Source organism: Myotis yumanensis, unplaced genomic scaffold, assembly GCF_028538775.1.
Source record: "Myotis yumanensis isolate MYYU_CA2020_CCGP unplaced genomic scaffold, mMyoYum1.0.hap1 SCAF_1, whole genome shotgun sequence".
Classification (NCBI taxonomy): Eukaryota; Metazoa; Chordata; class Mammalia; order Chiroptera; family Vespertilionidae; genus Myotis; species Myotis yumanensis.
This window is the reverse complement of record NW_027223752.1, coordinates 133,937,902-133,959,055: the sequence shown is the minus strand read 5'-3', so window position 1 is coordinate 133,959,055 and position 21,154 is coordinate 133,937,902. Positions and strand designations below refer to the sequence as shown.

Genomic DNA, 21,154 nt, shown 5'->3' with positions numbered 1-21,154 from the left:
GGCCATCACCTCCCCAGCTCTCATCTCCTTTCTTTCCCCCTTGAGTTATTATACCAGAAAGCAGATGTGTGAGAGTGATATTTTTCCAGCTTTATTGAGGAATATTAATAGATAAAAGGTGTATATTTCAGGTGTACAATGTGATGTTTTGTGTTTTGATATATGTGTACATTTTGAAATGATTACCACAATTCACTAATTAACAAATCCATCCTCCCACATAGTTACCTCTTATTTTGTGGTAAGAGATCTACTTGAGAGCTACTCTTAGCCAATTTCAAGTCTGTAATATGTTGTTATTAACTGTAATCAGCACGCTGTACATTAGGTAGCCAAAATTTATTTGTCTTTTAACTGAAAGTTTATACCCTTTGACCAACATCTCCCCCTTTTCCTCACCACTCCCAGCCCCTGGCAGCAATCACTCTGTTACTATGAGTTCAAGTTTTTAGATTCCACATAAAAGTGAGATCATGCAGTATTTGTCATTCTGTTTCTAACTTATTTCATTTAGTACAATGTCCTCCAGGTTTATCCATGTTGTCACAAATGACAAAGAAAGATTTGCCTCTTTCTTAAGGCTGAATAATATTCGTGTGTGTGTGTGTGTGTGTGTGTGTGTATGACATTTCTTTATCCACTAATCCATTGACAGACATGTAGGACTTAGGTTGTTAGGACTTAGGTGTTTCCAAGTATAGGCTACTGTAAATAATGCCTCCATGAAATGAAAGTGCAGATATTTATTAAAGGTAGTGATTTCATTTCCTTTGGATATATACCCAGAAGTGGGGTTGTTGGATCAGATGGTAAATCTACTTTTAATTTTTTGAGCAACCACCATACTGTTTTGATAATGGCATGCCCACCAACAATGTATAAGGGTTCTCTTGTCTCCACATTCTTGCCTTTTTGGCATTGTTGGCTTAATAGGTGTGATATCTCATTGTGGTTTTCACTTGCATTTTCTTGGTGATTAATAAAATTGAGCATCTTTTCATATACCCATTAGCCATTTGTGTATCTTTGAAGAAATGTCTATATAGGCTCTTTGTCCATATTTTAATTAAGTTATGTTTATGCTATTGAATTGTATAACTTACATATTTTAGATATTAGATTTTATCAGATACATGATTTACAAATATTTTCCCTCCGTCTGAACATTGCCTTTTAATTTTGATAGTTTTCTTTGCTGTGCAGAAGCTTTTTAGTTGTATACAGTTCCACTTGTTCATCGTTGCTTTTTGTTGTTGTTGTTAATCCTCACCTGAGGATATTTTTCCCATTGACTTTCAGAGAGCGTGGAAAGGAAAGAGGGGGGAAGAGATAGAGAGAAAGAAAGAGAAATATCAATAAGAAAGACCCATTGACAGGTTGCCTCCTGCATGCACCCCACCTGGGGGGCCAAAAGTGAACCTCCAACCCAGGTACCTGCCTTTGACCAGGAACCAAACCCAAGACGGTATGGTGCGTGGGCTGCTGCGTCACCACTGAGCGACACTGGCCAGAGCTAATTTTTGCTTTTATTGACTGTGCTTTGTGTTTTTGTTGTTGTTGTTGTTATTGCTGTTGTTTGTTTGTTTGTTGCCTGTACTTTTGATATGAAATCCAAAAACTCGTTGCCAAGACCAATGTCCAGGAGTTTTCTCCCTATTTTTTCTTCTAAGATATTTAAGGTTTCAGATCTTTAATCCATTTTTAATATATTTTTATTGATTTCAGAGAGGAAGGGAGATGGAGAGAGAGATAGAAACATCAAAGACAAGAGAGAATCATTGATTGGCTGCCTCCTGCACACCCCCCACTGGGGATCAAGCCTGAAACCCAGACACATGCCCTTGACTGGAATTAAATCCAGGACCCTTCAGTCCCCAGGCTGATGCTCTATCCACTGACCCAAACCAGCCTCTTTAATCCATTTTGAGTTGATTTTTGTGTACAGCATGAGATAATAGCCCAATTTCATTCTTTAATATGTGGATAGCCAGTTTTTCCAACACCATTTCTTGAAGAGACTATCTTTTCCCTATTGTTTATTCTTGGTGTATTTGGTGAAGATTATTTGACCATGTATCAGTAACTTTTTTAAAGGATAATTTTGAATTGACTCTATTACAAGTATACATATGTCACATTTGAATTTTTATAAGACTATCCATTGTTTTATATAAAAAATAAAAATGTTAAGTTTTTAAAGTCAGTTTATTATTTACAAATTGCAGTACATCAATTACATTAGTCATAAATAATATGAGATCTCTTTTTGAGATTTGATGTTGTAAGTTACAGAAACTGACTCCTAATGCAGGTGACTTATTTGAGGGGAAGTTTCTTTCTATGGAAAATAAGAAATAACTTGAGTTGTTATTTTCCTTTTAACTGAATGTGCAATACCACAAACAAGCTTCCCACAACAAAATTATAAATACTTCCCACAAGAGTTCCTATGCCTATTATGGAGACTTCCCCTTCCTCTAATTGCCTCAAATTTCCAAGCTCTCACCTCTTCTGGTGTGGAATTATGAAACCAAGAGTGTCAGTTTCATATTGGAAAAAGTGTTAACTTGATGAGTTCTATTTCCTTTGGAAAGGAGGAACTGTGAGTGCAAAACCTAAGGCAATTCAGATCAGGTTAACATAAGCCCTTGTGAAGAACTTCTAATTTCCCATAATTGATATAGCACATTCATTCAAATAGCCGTTGTGGTTCCTACAGCATAAGAAATATAAACTTTTCCAGCATGGCCAGTGAGTAGAATATTGGATGTTTTTAAATTGAAGTACACTGCATGTTATATAAACGGAGGATGGAAATTCCAATTCTACAGACACAGATATTTGGGGGAAATGGGTCTTGTCAATAAATTGGAATATCCTTGCTGGTGCTTTGCTTAGACATTGCCCAGGTACAAAGTAAGCCCTACTCTTTTATTAACCACCTGTGAAAATGAGGGCAAAGGATCAACTAGGTCATGGACAGATTCCCAGATTCCCTCTGATGAGCTAGAAATAGATACTGCTCAAAAATGGGCTGACCTCTTCCTTTTATACCTTTCTCCTTCCAACATATCAACACCTACTTAGAAAATATTTATCATTCTTATCTGAATTTTAAATGCAGGAGTAACCTCACTTGAAAATGATGCTTTAAATTCTACAAAATTGTACACTCAACTTTTCTTTCTTTCTTTGGAATATATGTGCCCATCAGCTCTAATTGATCTGAATGAACATTTGGCATTTTTGCCATTCTCTGCAGTTATTAATGGATAGTCTCCAATAGTCAAAGCTGTACAATGTAAATTTTCATGGTTTATGAGGACTGTTTATTTTACTTTACTCTAAGAGAAGACAAGAAGCTCTCTCTCCCTCTCTCTCTCTTTTCCAGTTGGGATGCAACTGAATATCTAGTTTGGAAAACTCCTATCTGAGTATACTGGGTATATCATGCCACTGTGTTTAACATCTTTTGAAAGTAGAAACCCAGCATAAGAAATCATCAGGGCTTAAAAGGAATGGGATAGGATTCTTACCAACTCACTAAGATGTCTTCCATGTTTAGCATGGGGGCAGTTCATGATTTTTCTCAGGAACATGAGAAGGAACTAGAAAACTAACATTTGATAGCTTGAAAATATAAGTTACTTTCTATTAAAATAATTATTTCAAATTATATGTCTAGCAGAGAGCTTTTTTAATAGAGTATTTATTTTTATAGGTAGCATAGGATTCTTTTCTATTGGGATTCATAGAAAAAATGAAAAGACTTAATTCTAAAGACATGCAGGAAAACTGGTTTGTACTATAAAACAGAAATGCAGCCCAGCAGAGTTACCCCCAATAATGCTCAAATAAGGATAATACAGAGTTAGGTTGGGATGAAGGGTTATAGATGTTTACCCCCAAAAGTTTGCAATATGCTTTTAAGCAGCACTGCCATCTATAGATACTCCCAAGGCTGGACTTCAAGACAACTATAAAACATTGAAAATTAAAATCAAGTTGTTGAAAGAAATCAGTTGCCTATAGTGGTGAACACCTCCAAGAGTTTTTCTGTTAATAGGTATCCAGGAGTCTCTCCACTAACTTCCAGTTAACATAGCCTTGATGTAGCTTCACGAGAGTATGACTGGAATATGATACTAAAAAAGAAAGCTGAAACCCAATTAATTAAGCTACCCTAGATTTTAACATAGACTGTGCCAAGAAAAGAGGAAGGATGGGCATGGAGCCTAGACAAGGAAAGCAGAACAAGCAGCAATTTAGTTATTGAGAGTGTAAGTTCTGCACTGCCCAAGAAAGTCATGCTTTGAACAGTTGACTTGAGCTTCTCCATCTACTGGAAGGATTACTCTTAGAGTGGAAATGGGTCCAATGTTTACTTCCCCTGAGTCCTAGTTTCTTTATCAGTAACAATGGTAGGTGATGAATCCAGAAAGGTATTGGGGGTATTGGGGGATAGTTTGTATAGGACCGGTGGGCCACTGTAAAGACTTGACTTATACTCCAAGGGAACTGGGGAACCATTGAAGGGTTTTGAGCACAGGATTGATTGGTATTATCAGGAACTAACATTTTATAAGACTTAAAAGAATCAAATAAGCTAGTCCATGTAAAGCACTTACTATCATGCATAGTCTATTGATAGTGCTCAATAGGTGGTTATAATTACCATACTTCTGTGATGCTGTCAAAGTAACTCCTCTTCAACAAGACTGAATTGTTAAGAAGTAAAATATTTGAATAGACCTATAAAACTAGTAAGGAGATTTAATCAGTAACCAAAAACCTCCCAACAAAAAAGCCTTGGGCCAGATAGCTTCACTATTGAATTCTACCAACCATGGAAAGAATTAACACCAATCCTTCTCAAACTTTTCCAACAAATTGAAGAGGAAGGACTACTTTCTAACTTTATAAGGCCAGCAATACACTAGTCAAAATCAGACAAAGACATTACAAGAAAAAAAACCTAGAGACCGATATCCTTGATGATTATAGATGGAAAAATACTCAACATAATATTAGCAAAAAGAATTACACCATATCCTAAAAGAATTACAGTATAACCAAGTAGGATTTATCCCTAGAATGCAAGGATTGTTCAACATACAAAAATCATTTAATATAAAATACCACATTAATAGCATGAAGGGGAAAAAACATATGACCACATCAATTGATGCACTGAAAGTATTGACAAAATTGAACACACTTTCATAGTAACAGTACTCAACAAACTAGAAATAGAAGGAAACTATTTCAACACAATAAAGACCATATGTGAAAAACCCACATTATACTCAATAATAGCATCATACTCAATGGAGAAAGACTGGAACTTATCCTCAAAGATAAGGAACTGAGGATATTCACTTTAGCAACATCTATTCAACAGTGTTGTTGAAAAGTATTGGAAGTTCCAGCCAAAGCTATTAGACAAAAAATAAAGGAGTGGGGGGAAAGTCAATGAAATTAGAAAAGAAGAACTAAAATTATCTCTTTTCACAGATGATATGATTTTATAAGAAGAAACTATAAAGATTCCACAAGTACACATACATACAAACACACACACACAACTAATAAATTCAGCAAAATTATAGAATAAAAAGCCTATGCACAAAAAATCAATTGCATTTCTATACACCAACAATGAACAATCTAAAGAAAATTAAGAAAATTTCATTTACAATAGCATCAAAAAGAATAAAATACTTAGGGATAAACTTAACCTAAGAGGCAAAAGACCTGTATATTGAAAATTAGAAAACATTGCTGAAAGAAATTAAAGAAGACACAGATAAATGGGAAGACAAACCATGTTCGTGAGTTAGAATTCCAAATCTTGTTAAGATGTCATACTACCCAAAACAATCTATAGTTTCAATGCAATCCCTATCAAAATCCCAATGATTTTTTCTAGATATAGAAAAATTCATCCTAAAATTCATATGAAATTTCAAGGGAACCCAAATAGCCAAGAAAATCTTGGAAAAAAAGAACAAAGTTGAAAGTCGGATTTCAAAACCTCTACAAAGCTACAGTAATCAAAGCAGTGTGGTACTGGCATAAAGAAAGATATATAGACCAGTGGAATAGAATAGAGAGCTCAGAAATAAACCCTCACATATATATATGGTCAAAAGATTTTTCACAACAGTGCCAAGACCATTCAATGAAAGGACAGTCTTTCCAAAAAATGGTATTGCAAAAATTAGATATCCACATGCAAAAATAAATGCATTTGGATCCTTACCTTACACCATATTACAAAAACTAACTCAAAAGGGATCAAAGACCTAAATATAAGAACTAAGATCTAAAATGTAAAGAACTAAAACTCTTAAAAGAATACATAGAGCCCTAGCTGGTTTGGCTCAGTGGATAGAGCCTTGGCCTGCTGACTGAAGAGTCCCAAGTTCGATTCCAGCCAGAGACACAAGCTCGGGTTGCAGGCTCAATCCCCAGGAGGGGGCGTGCAGGAGGCAGCCGGTCAATGATTCTCGCTCTCATCTTGATGTTTCTATCTCTCTCTCCCTCTCCCTTCCTCTCTGAAATCATATACACACACACACACACACACACACACACACACACACACACACATATATAGTGTGTGTGTGTATATATATATATATATATATATATATATATATACACTAATAAAAGAGAAACATAGTAATTAGCATACGACCGCTACCCTTTTCATTGGCTAATCAGTGAGTATATGCAAATTAACTGTCAGCCAAGATGGTGGCCGGCAGCCAGGCACTGAAGCGAGCATGAGACTTGCTTGCTGCAGACTCCAATGTTCCCCGCCTCACTTGCTGGCCTCTCAGCTGCAACTCTAAGAAACTATGTACTATGCTGCAAATAAGAAGCTAAACAAAACACCAGAAACCAGCCGGACTGAAAGCCAGGCGGACCGAAACATTGTATCCATGTTTTCAGCAGCGAGGCCTCAGCACTAAAGCTGGCCCAGAATAAAAAAAAAAAGAAAAAAAAGAAAACAAGGAGCGGTTGGAAGCTTTAGTCACTCGCCAGCTGGAAAACAGCCCTCAGCCCCTCACCCAGACTGGCCAGGCACCCCAGTGGGGACCCCCACTCTGATCCAGGACACCCTTCAGGGCAAACCAGCCAGCCCCTACCCATGCACCAGGCCTCTATCCTATATAGTAAAAGGGTAATATGCCTCCCGGCACCGGGATCAGCGTGACAAGGGGCAGCTCCCAAACCCCCTGATCAGCCCTGCTCCGTGCCTGATAGGGGGGAGCTCCCCAATCCCCTGATTGCCCTGCGGCTCTGTGTTTGACAGGGGGGAGCACACCAACCGCCTGATCGGCCCTGCTCTGTGGGTGATAGAGGGTGGCACCCCAACCCCCCTCCATGGGCCCTGCTCTGTGTGTGACGGTAGAGCCATAACCTCCCCATTGGCCCTGCCCTGAGTGTGACAGGGTGAAGCGCCCCAACCCCCTGATCGGCCCTGCTCTGTGCATGACAGGAGGGAGCTCCCCAACCCCCTGATTGACCCTGCTCTGTGTGTGACAGGGTACAGAGCCCCAACCCCCCTGATGGGCCCTGCTCTGTGAGTGACAGGGGGCAGCGCCCCAAACCCCTGATGGGCCCTGCTCTGTGAGTGACAGGGGGTGGCGCCGCAACCTCCCCATCGACCCTGCCTTGAGTGTGACAGGGGGTGGTGCCCCAACCCCCCAATCGGCCCTACCCTGAGCGTGACTGAGGGTGGCATCGCAACCTCCCGATCTGCCCTGCTCTGTGCATGACGGGGCGGCGCCCCAACTCCCCAATCGGCCCTGCTCTGAGCCTGACCAGGGGCTGCACTTAGGGATTGGGCCTGCCCTCTGCCACCTGGGAGCAGGCCTAAGCCAGCAGGTCGTTATGTCCCGAGGGGTCCCAGACTGCGAGAGGGCACAGGCCGGGCTGGGGGAACCCCCTCCCCCCGCCCCCCGAGTGCACAAATTTTTGTGCACCGGGCCTCTAGTATATGTATATATATTTATATATCATAGAGAAAAAGCTTCATGATACTATATTTGGCAATGACTTCTTGACTATGACACCAAGAGCACAGGCAGCAAAAGAAAGAATAGATAAACTGGACTTAATCAAAACTATAAGAAATTTTAAAAATATGTTTTCAGCCCTAACCGTTTGGCTCAGTGGAAAGAGCATTGGCCTGAGGACTGAAAGGTCCCAGGTTCGATTCCGGTCAAGGGCATGTACCTTGGTTGCGGGCACATGCCCAGTTTGGGGTATGCAGGAAGCAGCTGATCGATGTTTCTAACTCTCTATCCCTTACCCTTCCTCTCTGTAAAAAATCAATAAAATATATTTTGAAAAAAATATGTTTTCATTGATTTCAGAGTGAAGAAGGAAGAGATAGAGAGAGAAACATCAATGAGAAAGAAACATCAATTGGCTGCCTCTTGCATGCCCCCTACTGAGGATCAAACCTGCAACAGGGCATGTACCATGACCAGCCAGGAATCAAACCAGCCACTTCCTGGTGCATGGGACACTCAACAAACTGAGCCCCACTGGCTGGGCAAAACTACAAATTTTTGTACATCAAAGGACACTATCAACAGAGAGAAAAGGCAACTCACAGAATAGAAGAAAGTATTTACAAATCATATATCTGATAAGGGTTTAATATCCAGACTATGTAAAGAACTCTTATAATTCAACAACAACAAATTTAAAAAATCAATTTAAAAATGGGCAAAGTTATTGAATAGACATTTCTACAAAGAAGATTACAAATGGCCAATGACTTTTGCACATAAAAAGATGTTCAACATCACTAATCATTAGGAAAATGCAAATTTAAAACACAATGAGATAGCACTTCATACCCATTAGGATGGCTATTATCAAAACAAACAAAAACTTCAGAAAGTAACAAGTGGTGGCATGGATGTGGAGAAGTTGGAGCCCTTGTGCATTGCTCTTGGAAATATAAAGTGGTACAAACATTTTAGAAAATAGTATGTCAGTTTCTCAAAAAATTTAAAAATTGCCTTATGATCCAGAAATTTCACTCAAAAGAACTGAAAATAAGGTCTTGAAGATATATTTGTACACACATACTGATAGCAGCATTATTCCCAATTATCAAAAGGTAGAAATGACTCAAGTGTTCATCAATAGATGAATGTGTAAACAAAGTGTGATATACACATGCAATGGAATATTATGCAGCTTTAAAAAGGAAGGACATTCTGACACATGTTTCTTTCTTTTTCTATTTTTACTATAAATCTAGAAATATATTTTAATTCAAAACACCTAAAAATTGAAAATCTATCTCAAACCATATAGTTGAGGATGGTTCTCAGGTACTTTCTTTCTGCAATGGACATGCAACTCTCTGGCCCAGAAGACGTCAGCTATGAGACCAAGTGAAGTCATGTCACACAGTGAGAGCCACCCTCCATGCCCCATACCTACCTCTTGATGACTTATTCTTTAAATTATTAGTGAAGCTTGACACTGGGCAAGATCTCTGATTCATGTGATTCTGATTTGACAGTCTGATCCTTTATGTATAACAAATTGTAGATTAGGATTTTTTAAATCATTTTTTATTTTTCAATTACAGTTAACATAAAATATTACATTAGTTTCAGGTATACTTCCCAGTGATTAGACATTTTGTAACTTACTAAGTGATCATCCTGAAAAAAATTTCATACCTATCTTACAACATACATAGTTATTAGAATATTATTGACTATATTTTGACTTTACGTAACTACCTTTACATGACTTCATGTAACTAACTTTACATGACTATTCCATAACTACAAATTTGTACTTCTTAACCCCTTCACTTTTTTCACCCATCCTTCCAACACTGTTCCCATCTGGCAACTATCAAAATGTTCTGTGCCCCCTAGATGATTTGGCTCAGTGGATAGAGCATTGGCCTGTGGACTAAAGGGTCCAGGTTCGATTCCAGTCAAGGGCACAAGCCCGGGTTGTGGGCTCGACCCCCAATAGGGGGCATTCAGGAGGCAGCCAATCAATGATTCTCTTTCATCATTGACGTTTTTATCTCTCACTCTCCCTTCGTCTCTGAAATAAATAAATATAAATATTTTTTAAAAAATGACAACAGCCAACACAACAATAGCCATCTGTTGTGAATGAACCAAGATTATAAAAAAAAAATGTTCTCTGCATCTATGAGTCTGTTTCTGTTCTGCTTGTTCATTTGCTTTTGTTTTTTAGATTTAATTGTTGATAGACATGTATTAATTGCTATTTTATTGTTTATATTTTTAGCTTTTTATCTTTTTCTGCTTCATAAAGAAGATCCTTTAACATTCATATAATACTGATTTGGTGGTGATGAATTCTAACTTTTTCTTGTCTGGGAGGCTCTCTATTTGTTCTTCAATTCTAAATGATAGTTTTGTTGGGTAGATTAATCTTGGTTGTGGGTCCTTGCTTTATTATAACATTGAATATTTCTTGCCAATCCCTTCTGGCCTGCAAAGTTTCTGTTGTGAAATCAGCTGACAGTCTTATGGGAGCTCTTTTATAAGCAACTAACTGCTTTTCTCTTGCTGTTTTTAAGATTCTCTCTTTGTCTTTAACCCTTTGCATTTTAATTATGATGTGTCTTGGTATGAGCCTCTTTGGGTTCATCTTGTTTGGGACTCTCTGTGCTTCCTGGACTTGTGTGCCTATTTCCTTCACCAGGTTAGGGAATTTTCTGTCATTATTTTTTCAAATAGGTTTTCAATTTCTTGCTCTCCTTATTCTCCTTCTAGCAACCCCTGATCTCAATGTTGGTACACTTGAAGTTGTCCCAAGGCTCCTTATATTATCCTCACTTTTGGGGGGGAGGGAGATTTTTCTTTTTGCTGTTTTGACTGGGTGCTTTTTGCTTCCTTATATTCCAAATCACTGTTTTGATTCTCAGCTTTATCTACTCTAATGTTGACTCCTTGTAAATGATTCTTCATTTCAGTTAGTGCAGCCTTCATTTCTGATTGGTTCTTTTTTATGGATTCCATGTGCTTTTTTATGAAGCACATGATGAAGTTCTCTCAAAGTTCATCTACTCTTCCCCTAAGTTCAGTGAGCATCCTTTTAGCCAGTGTTTCAAACTCTGCATCTAATATACTGCTTATTTTCATTTTATTTAGTTCTTTATCTGGATATTTGTTCTGTTCTTTCATTTGGGACATATTTCTTTACCTCCTCAATTTGGCAGCCTCCTGTGTTTGTTTCTCTGTATTAGGTATAGCTGCTATGTACCCCAGGCTTGGTAGAGTGGTTACCTTAGTGGGTATCCTGTAGGTATCAGTGGCACAGCCTCTCCATTCACCTGAGCTGGGCACTTTAGGTGTGCCCCGCCCCCAACCTTGTGGGATATGTACACACTCCTCTTCTAGTTGAGCCTTGATTACTGTTGGCAGGTCAATAGGAGGGATTTACCCCAAGGCCAGTTGGCTGAAAGAACTGGCTGCAACAGATCAACTGTGCAGGGGTCCACCCCACAAAGTAGGACTCTGATGCCCATGAAGTCTGCCTCTTGAGTGTGTCATTTGAGGAGGTGGTTGGATGGTGGTACATCAACACAGTCTGAAGCTATCCACTGGGTGCACTGGCTCTGGGGCCTTCCAGGAGGTGTAGGCCAAGGTCAGCCACCAGGCTACCTGGCATGAGCTACAAAGTGATCTGCAGATGGCTGCAACTTGTGGTAGGCATGGAGGTGCTGAGATGAAGCCGAGCCATGAACCAAGGCTGGCTGCTGCTAGTGCCGGGCCTGTGGCCACCAGATACAACTGGTTTGAGAGACTTTAGGAAAATCTGAAGTATGAGCCATGAAAGGTCATTTGTATAGAAAAACCAATGGAAACAGCTTGAGTGGACCCACAAGTTAGTGGGCCGGGTCTTAGGGCAGGGCAAATAGTGATAGCCAGATTGATGGAGACTCAGATATGGCAGCCTGCTGACTCTTTGGGGTAAGGGCTCAGAAAAAGAACAGTAGTCTCTACCAACACTTCTGTCTGGGAGAAAGCTGCCCCTGGAGCTCTCATCCTGATGCCAGAAAGTTCAGTTCCTCTCCATATGTCCCTGGTGCCTTTGGAGCTACTCCATGCTGAAACTTAGGAGTGAGTCCAAGCAAATCTCTGTGTGGGACCTTAAAGAGGAGCTGTCTGGATCACCAGCAGCCTCTGCCTCCCTCAGCCTCAATCCCCTCTGCGTTTTACAGCCAGAAGTTATGGGGACTTTTCTTCCCAGCACTGGGACCCTAGGCAAGGGGGCCTGGTGTGGGGCTGAGACCCCTTGCTCCTCATGGGAGACCACTGTAGCTGAGATTTCTCTCCTTTTTATCCACCATACAAGGGTGTGAGACCAGCCATTCGCATCTCCGCCCTTCCTACCAGTCTCAATGTGGCTTCTTCTTTATATCCTTAGTTGTAGCACTTCTGTTCAGCTAGATTTCAGATGGTTCTAAATGATGGTTGTTCTCTAGTTTAGTTGTATTTTTGTTTGTTTAAAGTATGACATATAGAATTACATGTCTCCTTTTTCACCCATTGACTTCCCCCTGTCATCCCCACCCCCTAGCACATGCCCTCGCCCACCCTAGTGTCAGTGTCCATTGGCTTTGCTTATATGCATGCATACAAGTCCTTTGGTTGATCTCCTACACCGCCCCCTCCAGGTCTCCCCTGTCTTCCCAATGAAGTTTAACATTTTGTTCGATGCTCTCTGTACCTATTTTTGTTCATTATATTCCACAAATGAGTGAGATCATGTGATATTTCTCTTTCTCTGAATGGCTTATTTCACTTAGCATAATGCTCTCTATACCCACCCATGCTGTTACAAATAGTAAGAGTTCTTTCCTTTTTAGAGCAGTGTAGTATTACATTGTGTAGATGTAGCACAGCTTTTTAATCCACTCATCTGCTGATGGGCACTTAGGTTGTTTCTAAATTTTAACTATTGTAAATTGTGTTGCTATGTCCTTTCTGATTGGTGTTTCTGGTTTCTTGGGATATATTCCTAGAAGTGGGGTTACTGGGTCAAATGGGAGTTCCATTTTTAGTTTTTTGAGTAAACTCCATACTGTTCTCCACAGTGGCTGCACCAGTCTGCATTCCCACCAGCAGTGCACAAGGGTTCCTTTTTCTCCACATCCTCGCCAGCACTTACCATTTGTTGATGATAGACATCCGGACAGGTGTGAGATGATATGTCATTGTCATTTTGATTTGCATCTCTCAGATGATTCGTGGCTTAGAGCATGTTTTCATATGTCTATTGGCTTTCTGTATGTCAACTTTTGAAAGGGGTCTGTTTAAGTCCTTTGCCCATTATTTAATTGAACTGTTTATTTTCTTTTTGTTAAGATGTATGAGCTCCCTATAAATTTTGGAGATTAGGCCCTTACCAGATATACATTGGCAAATATGTTCTCCCATGGAGTGGGCTTTCTTGTTGTTTTGTTGATGGTTTCTTTTGCTGTGCAAAAGCTCTTTATTTTGATGTAGTCCCATTGGTTTATTTTCTCCTTAGTTTCCATTGCCCTAGGAGCTCTATTGGTAAAGATATTGCTACGACATATGTCTGATTATTTTGCTGCCTATGGATTCTTCTAAGATTTTTATGGTTTCCCATCTTACATTTAAGTCCTTTATCCATTTTGAGTTTATTTTGGTGTATGGTGTAAGTTGGTGGTCTAGATTCATTTTTTTGTATGTATCTGTCCAATTTTTCCAACAACATTTATTGAAGAGACTGTCTTGATTCCATTGTATGCTCTTGCCTCCTTTGTCAAATATTAATTGAGCATAATGACTTGGGTCGATTTCTGGGTTCTCTGTTCTGTTCCTTTGGTCTACATGTCTGTTCTTGTGCCAGAACCAGGCAGTTTTGAGAACAGTGGCTTTGTACTATGGCTTGATATCTGGTATTGTGATTCCTCCAACTTTGTTCTTCTTTCTCAAAATTGCTGTGGCTATTCGGGGACTTTTTTCATTCCAGATGAATTTTTGGAGAGTTTTTTCTTGGTCTGTGAAATATGCTGTTGGTATCTTAATGGGGATTGCATTGAAGCTATAGATTGCTTTGGGTAGTATGGACATTTTAATGATGTTGATTCTACCAATCCATGAACATGGTATGTTCTTCCATCTGTTTATGTCTTCCTCTATCTCTTTTGTCAATGTCCTGTAGTTTTCTGAGTACCAGTCTTTTACCTCCTTAGTTAAATTTATTCCTAGGTATCTTAATTTTTTTGTTGTTGCAATGGTAAATGGGATTGGGTTTTTGTTTGTTTGTTTGTTTCTCTTTCTGTGAGTTCATTATTGGTGTATAAAAAAGCCATAGATTTCTGGGAGTTAATTTTGAGTCCTGCTACATTGCCAAATTCATTTGTTAAGTCTAATAGGTTTTTGATGGAGTCTTTGGGGTTTTCTATGTACAATATCATGTCATATGTGAATAATGAGAGTTTTACTTCTTCTTTTCCAATTTGGATGCCTTTTATTTCTTCTTCTTGTCTGAACACTATGGCTAGCGCTTCCAGTACTATGTTGAACAGGAGTGGTGAGAGTGAGCATCCCTGTCTTATTCCTGTTTTAGGGGAAATGGTTTTAATGTTTTCCCATTGAGTATGATGTTGGCTATCGGTTTGTCATATATGGATTCTATTATGTTGAGGTATGATTCCCCTTCCACTTTGCTGAGAATTTTTATCAAGAAAGGGTGTTGGATTTTGTCAAATGCTTTTTCTGCATCAATTAATATGATTATATGGTTTTCATCGCTTAATTTGTTTATGTGATGTATCACATTTCTTGATTTGCAGATATTATACCAGTCTTGCATCCCCGGAATAAATTCCACTTGGTCATGGTGTATGATATTTCTAATGTAATGCTGGATCTTATTTGCTAGAATTTTGTTGAAGATTTTAGCATCTATGTTCATCGGAGATATTGCCTTGTAATTCTTTGTCTTTGTAGTGTCTCTATCTGGTTTTGGTATTAGGGTAATGCTGGCTTCATAGAAAGAGCTTGGAAGTGTGCCTTCCTCTTGAATTTTTTGAAATAGTCTGAGGAGGGCAGGTTTCAGTTCTTCTTTGAATGTTTGATAAAACTCTCCTGTGAAGCCATCTGGTCTAGGGCTTTTGTTTTCTGGAAGATTTTTGATTACTGCTTCAATTTCCTACATAGTTATCAGCCTATTCAAATGTTTTGATTTTTCTTGATTGAGTTTTGGAAGGTTGTATTTTTCTAGGAATATGTCCGTTCTTTCTAGGTTGACCAGTTTGTTGGAATAGAGTTGCTCATAGTATTTTTTACAATCCTTTGTATTTCTGTGGGGTCTGATGTTATTTTACCTCTTTTATTTCTTTTTTTTTATTAAATCTTTATTGTTCAGATTATTAAATTTGTTCCTCTTTTTTCCCCCCCATAACTCCCCTCCTTCCAGCTCCCACCCCACCCTCCGCCCTCACTCCCCACCCACTGTCCTCATCCATAGGTGCACGATTTTTGTTCAGTCTCTTCCCGCACCTCCCACACCCCTTTTCCCCCCAAGAATAGTCAGTCCATTCCCTTTCTATGTCCCTGATTCTATTATAATCACCAGTTCATTCTGTACATCAGGTTATTTATTCACTTGATTCTTAGATTCACTTGTTGATAGATGCATATTTGTTGTTCATAATTTGTATCTTTACCTTTTTCTTCTTCTTCCTCTTCTTAAAGGATACCTTTCAGCATTTCATATAATACTGGTTTGGTGGTGATGAACTCCTTTAGCTTTTCCTTATCTGTGAAGCTCTTTATCTGACCTTCAATTCTGAATGATAGCTTTGCTGGATAAAGTAATCTTGGTTGTAGGTTCTTGCTATTCATCACTTTGAATATTTCTTGCCACTCTCTTCTGGCCTGCATGGTTTCTGTTGAGAAATCAGCTGACAGTCGTATGGGTATTCCCTTGTCGGTAATTGAGTTTCTTTCTCTTGCTGCTTTTAAGATTCTCTCTCTGTCTTTTGCTCTTGGCATTTTAATTATGATGTGTCTTGGTGTGGTCCTCTTTGGATTCCTTTTGTTTGGGGTTCTCTGCGCTTCCTGGACCTGTAAGTCCATTTCTTTCACCAGGTGGGGGAAGTTTTCTGTCATTATTTCTTCAAATAGGTTTTCATCTTCTGCTCTCTCTCATCTTCTGGTACCCCTATAATTCTGATGTTGGTACGCTTGATAGTCCCAGAGGCTCCTTACACTATCTTTGTATTTTGGGGTTCTTTTTTCATTTTGCTTTTCCAGTTGGGTGTTTCTCGCTTCTTCACATTTCAAATCTTTGACTTGATTCTTGCACTCCTCTGGTCTGTTGTTGGGAGTCTGTATAATATTCTTTATTTCAGTCAGTGTATGCTTACTTTCTAGATGGTCCTTTATCACACCATCGAGGGTCTCATTAGATTTCCTGTACATCTCATCAAGTTTATCGACAGACTCTAGAAGCCTCTTGAGAGACCTCAAAAGTGTGGTTCTGAACTCAATATCCTCCCTTGATAGTTTTGTCCTGTTTCTTTGTCTCCGCATTTTTTACGCTTTCTTGGTACACCCCCTAGTGGTCTTTGTGCGCAGTCTTGTTGTAGTTAAGCCTTGATTGTTGTGGTTGTTAATACTAGAGGGATTTGACCTCCAGGCCGACTGGCTGTGATAACCAGCTGTGTCTGCAGTGGAAGAATTTGTGTCCTCTAGGAAGGTGCTAATCTAGCCTTTGCCTGAGGCTATCCGGCAAATGCCTCTGTGCAGGGCTTGGGCGGGGCGGGTCCCACGGGATCAACAGGGTGGAGGAGGGAGCAGTTATGCCTGCTCTCAGTCCGTCCCCAGGGGCTCTGCCTCTCTGTCCCAGCAACCGCTGCAAACCTCGGAGGGACCGTAGCCAGACAGTCCTGCTTCTCCCGTTTGAGTCTGGGACCCTAGAGACTCGCCCAGATCTGGAGCTCAGAGTCTGAGGCTCCTTCTGGATTGAAACAGTCAACCGCACCCTCAGCCACCAGCCCGCGCAGCGCGCACTCCGCACCTTAGTATTTTACTTCAGCACTGCGCCTCCTCTGATTCTCAGTTCCTCCTAGTTGTAGAACTTCCACTCAGCCAGCCTTCCTGTGGTTCTGGATGGTGTCCGTTCAGTCTTTTAGTTGTATTTTTGAAGTGGTTGTTTGAGGCAGCAAATTCCAGCGTTAACGTATGCCGCCATCTTGGGTTTTTTTTTCTTACCTCTTTTATTTCTGATTTTGTTTATTTGGGTCCTCTCTCTTTGCTTCTTGGTGACCCTGGCTAGAGGTTCATCAATCTTGTTTATCCTTTCAAAGAACCAGGTCTTGGTTTCATTGATCTTTTGTATTGATTTTTGGTCCCTATGTCATTTATTTCCACTCTAATATTTAGTATTTCCTTCCTTCTGCTTACTCTGGGCTTTTCTGTTGCTCTCTTTCTAATTCTTCAAGTTGCAGAGTTAGACAATTGCCTGCTTTTTCAGGTAGGCATGCAATGCTATGATCTTCCCTCTCAGGACTGCTTTTACTGTGTCCCTAGAGTTTGGATTGTTGTGTTTTTGTTGTCATTTGTTTCCAGGATATTTTTTATTTCTTCTTTGATCTCTTTGGTACCCAATCATTGTTTAATAGCATGCTATTTAGTTTCCAAGTGTTTGATTTTTTGTGATTGTTTTTATTGTACTCGATTTCCAATATTATGCCATTGTGATCTGAGAAGATGCTTGATATGATTTCAATCTTCTTGAATTTGAAGAGACTTTGCCTGTGTCTCAATATGTGGTCTATTTTTGAAAATGTCCCGTGTGCACTTGAGAAGAATTTATATTCTGTAGCTTTGGGGTGAAATGTTCTGAAGATGGCGATTAAGTCCATCTGATCTAGTGGGTCATTTAAGATTGATGTTGCTTTCCTGATTTTTTGTCTAGAGGATTTATCCAGTGATGTCAATAAGGTGTAAAAGTTCTCTACTATGATTATATTACTGTAGATCTCTCCCTGATATCTTTCAGAAGAGTTTTTTTTAATGTATTTTGATGCTCCTGCATTCGGTGCATATATGTTAACCAAAGTTATATCCTCTTGTTGTATTGATCCCTTTAGTATTATGAAGTGGCCTTCCTTGTCTCTTGTTAGGGTCTTCACTTTGAGGCCTATTTTGTCTAAGTATTGCTACCCCAGCTTTTTGTTTATTACCATTTGCCTGAAAAATATTCTTCCATCTCTTCATTTTCAGTCTGTCTGAGTCTCTTGTTCTGAAGTGGATCTCTTATAGACAGCATATGTGTGGGTCATGTTTTCTTATCCATTCAGCCACTCGATGTCTTTTGATTGGAGCATTTAGTTGGTTTACATTTAAAGTTATTGATAGGTACTTGTTTGTAACCAATTTTTATTCTTTATGCCTGTGTTCCTTCTTCCCTTTCTATTTTTTCTTTTTACAACAGTGCCTTTAGCATTTCTTTCATTGCCAGCTTGATTGTGATAAACTCCATTAGCCCTTTTTTTGTCTGTGAAGATCCTAATTTCCCCTTGAATTTTGAATGATAGCCTTGCTGGATAGAATATGCTTGGATTCAGTCCCTTGCTTTGCATCACTTTGTATACTTCATCCCTTCCCTTCTGGCCTGATGTGTTTCTGTTGAGAAATCATTTGATAATTTAATAGGAGATCCCTTGTAGGTAATTCTCTGTCTCTGTCTTGCAGCCTCTAAGATTCTCTCTTTGTTGTTAATGTTTGCCATTGTAATTACACCATGTCTTGGTGTGGGTCTTTTTGGGTTCATCTTGTTTGGGACCCTCTGTGCTTGTGTGAATTTTTCTTCCACATATCAGGGAAGTTTTCTGTCATTGTTTCTTCAAATAGGTTCTCTAATCCTTGCTGTTCTTCTTGTCCTTCTGGCATCCCTATTATACATATATTACTTGGTTTCATCTTGTCCCAAAGCTCCCTAAGGCTTCCCTCCTACTTTCTAATTTTTTTCTCTAGTTGCTGTTAAGATTGGGCTTTTTTCTCTACCTTGTCTTCTAACTCACTAATTCTGGCCTCCATTTCTCCTAGTCTACTATGAAGCCTTCCATTATGTTTTTTATTGTAGCTATATCACTTTTATTTTTCTTGATTCTTTCATAGGTTGTTCATTTTCTCGTCCATCTGGTTTATGAACTGTATGACCATTATTCTTAATTCTTTTTCTGACTCTGTTTCATTTACTTCGTTTTTTGGAGGGGTGGTTCCTCCTTTTCTTTCCTTTAGGGATTGTTTCATTGTCTCCCCATTTTTGCTAGCACCAAAGGGTCCAAGCACCAAGTTGCGGGGAGTCACAGGAGAGATCAGGTGCCAAGACGCATGGCTGCTGTGTATTGGCAGGGGTCCTGCACACACCGAGAATCAGAGTTGGGCATGCTTGGGGGCCAGTGATGTGGCTGCCATGCATCGGCAGCAGCCCTGCATGCATGCATCAAGAGTCAGAGTCACAGGCCTGCTCATCACAGGTGTGCCCAGGACCTGGGTAGCATGGCCGCAGCAGGTCGGTGGGAGCCCTGTGCCTGTGCGCACCCAGAGTCAGTCACAGGCACTCGGGGGCCAGGTGGCATGGTCACCACAGGTCGACAGGAGGGCCGCTCATGCACTACTGCAGCAGATCAGTGGGAGGGGAACATGCTCTGGGACTCACAGGAGCCTTCGGCCAGGATGGCTGGAGTGTCAGTGTCCATGGTCTGCAGCTGTGGTAGCAGGACTTTGTCCAGAGTGGCTATAGAGTCCCAGTTTGCATCTGTGCCATCACTGGCCACCCAGGAGTGCTTGTAGCGGCAGAAGTGACTGCCCATCTAAGACAGCCCAGTCCGCCAGTCCTACAGGATCTAACTGTCCCTCAGTCACTCACACACACACCACACACATCCACACAGTCCCCTTTCACTCCCTCACTCTCTCACACTCTCTCTCTCACTGCTGTCCTGCCAGTCGCCATCTTTGCAAGTCTGTGTTTTTGATGTGGTTGTGGAAGGAGAGTATCTATGCCACCATCTTCACTGGAAGCCCCTGACACATATTTCAACATGGATAAACCTTGAGAACATTATGCTAAGTGAAATAAGCTAGATATAAAGAACAAATAGTGTATGATTCCACTTACATGAGGTAATAGAATAGTTAAATTCACAGAGACAGAAAGTAGAATGGTGGTTGCCAGAGGCCGGAAAGAAGGGTGAATAGAGTTGAGTTGGAGAAGATGAAAAAAGTTTTGCAAATGGATAGTAGTTAAGGTTTTACAACAGTGTGAACATACTGAATGCCTCAGAACTGTACACATTAAAATAATTAAAATTGAGAGAGGAACCAGATGGCAACATAGGTAAACATCTGTACTTGCTGCCCCCCACAACCACATGAAAATTATAAAAAAACCATCATCAGAACTGAGGGAAAGCTGACTGAGTGGAAGGACTACAACTAGAGAGGTAAAGAAGAAAGTGCATTGAGACTGGTAGTAGGTACAAAGGTGCAGAACGGGCTGGTCCGGCACCTGGGTGTGCTGCTTTTTTAATCAGGAGGGAGATCGCCTTTTTGGAGGCTGCCTAGAGGAGCAAGGAGTCCCAGCCTCACACCAGACCCCCAGCTCAGGGTTCCAAAGCTAGGGAAAGCAGTCCCTAAGGGCAGTAAGAACTAGGACTGTAAAAACCAGTGCAGATTGAGGCTGAGTGACACACAGGCTGCTAGAGACCCAGCTGCTGCTCTTAAAAGGCTGGCACCATGAACTGAATTTACAAGCTCCAGCCTGCTCTGAGCTCCAGTGCTGGGCAAGGCTCTGGGGGACCCAGACAGATAAGGGGAGAAACTGGACTGTTTGTTATTAGGGCAGGAACATGGGGGTAGCTTTCTTACAGATAGAGGTGTTCACAGCGGTCATTGTTCCTGTCCTGGGACCTCCCCAGTGCAGTGCTCACTGGCAGACATTTTGGTTTGCTCCATCCTGGAGGTTCCCTGAGACCTTGCCCCCACCCAATTTACAACCCCACCCAAGCTGTGTGCAGTGGCTTTTGCATATGAATGCCCTGTCCATTCTCAGCCTAAAACCTGTCAAACAA

The 21,154-nt window shown here is 40.3% G+C and overlaps 1 protein-coding gene and 1 pseudogene across 1 annotated transcript in view; both read right to left on the bottom strand.

Annotated features, from left to right (window-relative positions):
- LOC138998835 (transmembrane emp24 domain-containing protein 10-like) overlaps positions 1–19,894 on the bottom strand; it is a 109,553-nt pseudogene extending 89,659 nt beyond the window's left edge.
- The window catches only part of FAM107B (family with sequence similarity 107 member B), a 257,966-nt gene that overhangs the window by 229,310 nt on the left and 7,502 nt on the right, over positions 1–21,154 (bottom strand). The window lies entirely within an intron of this gene.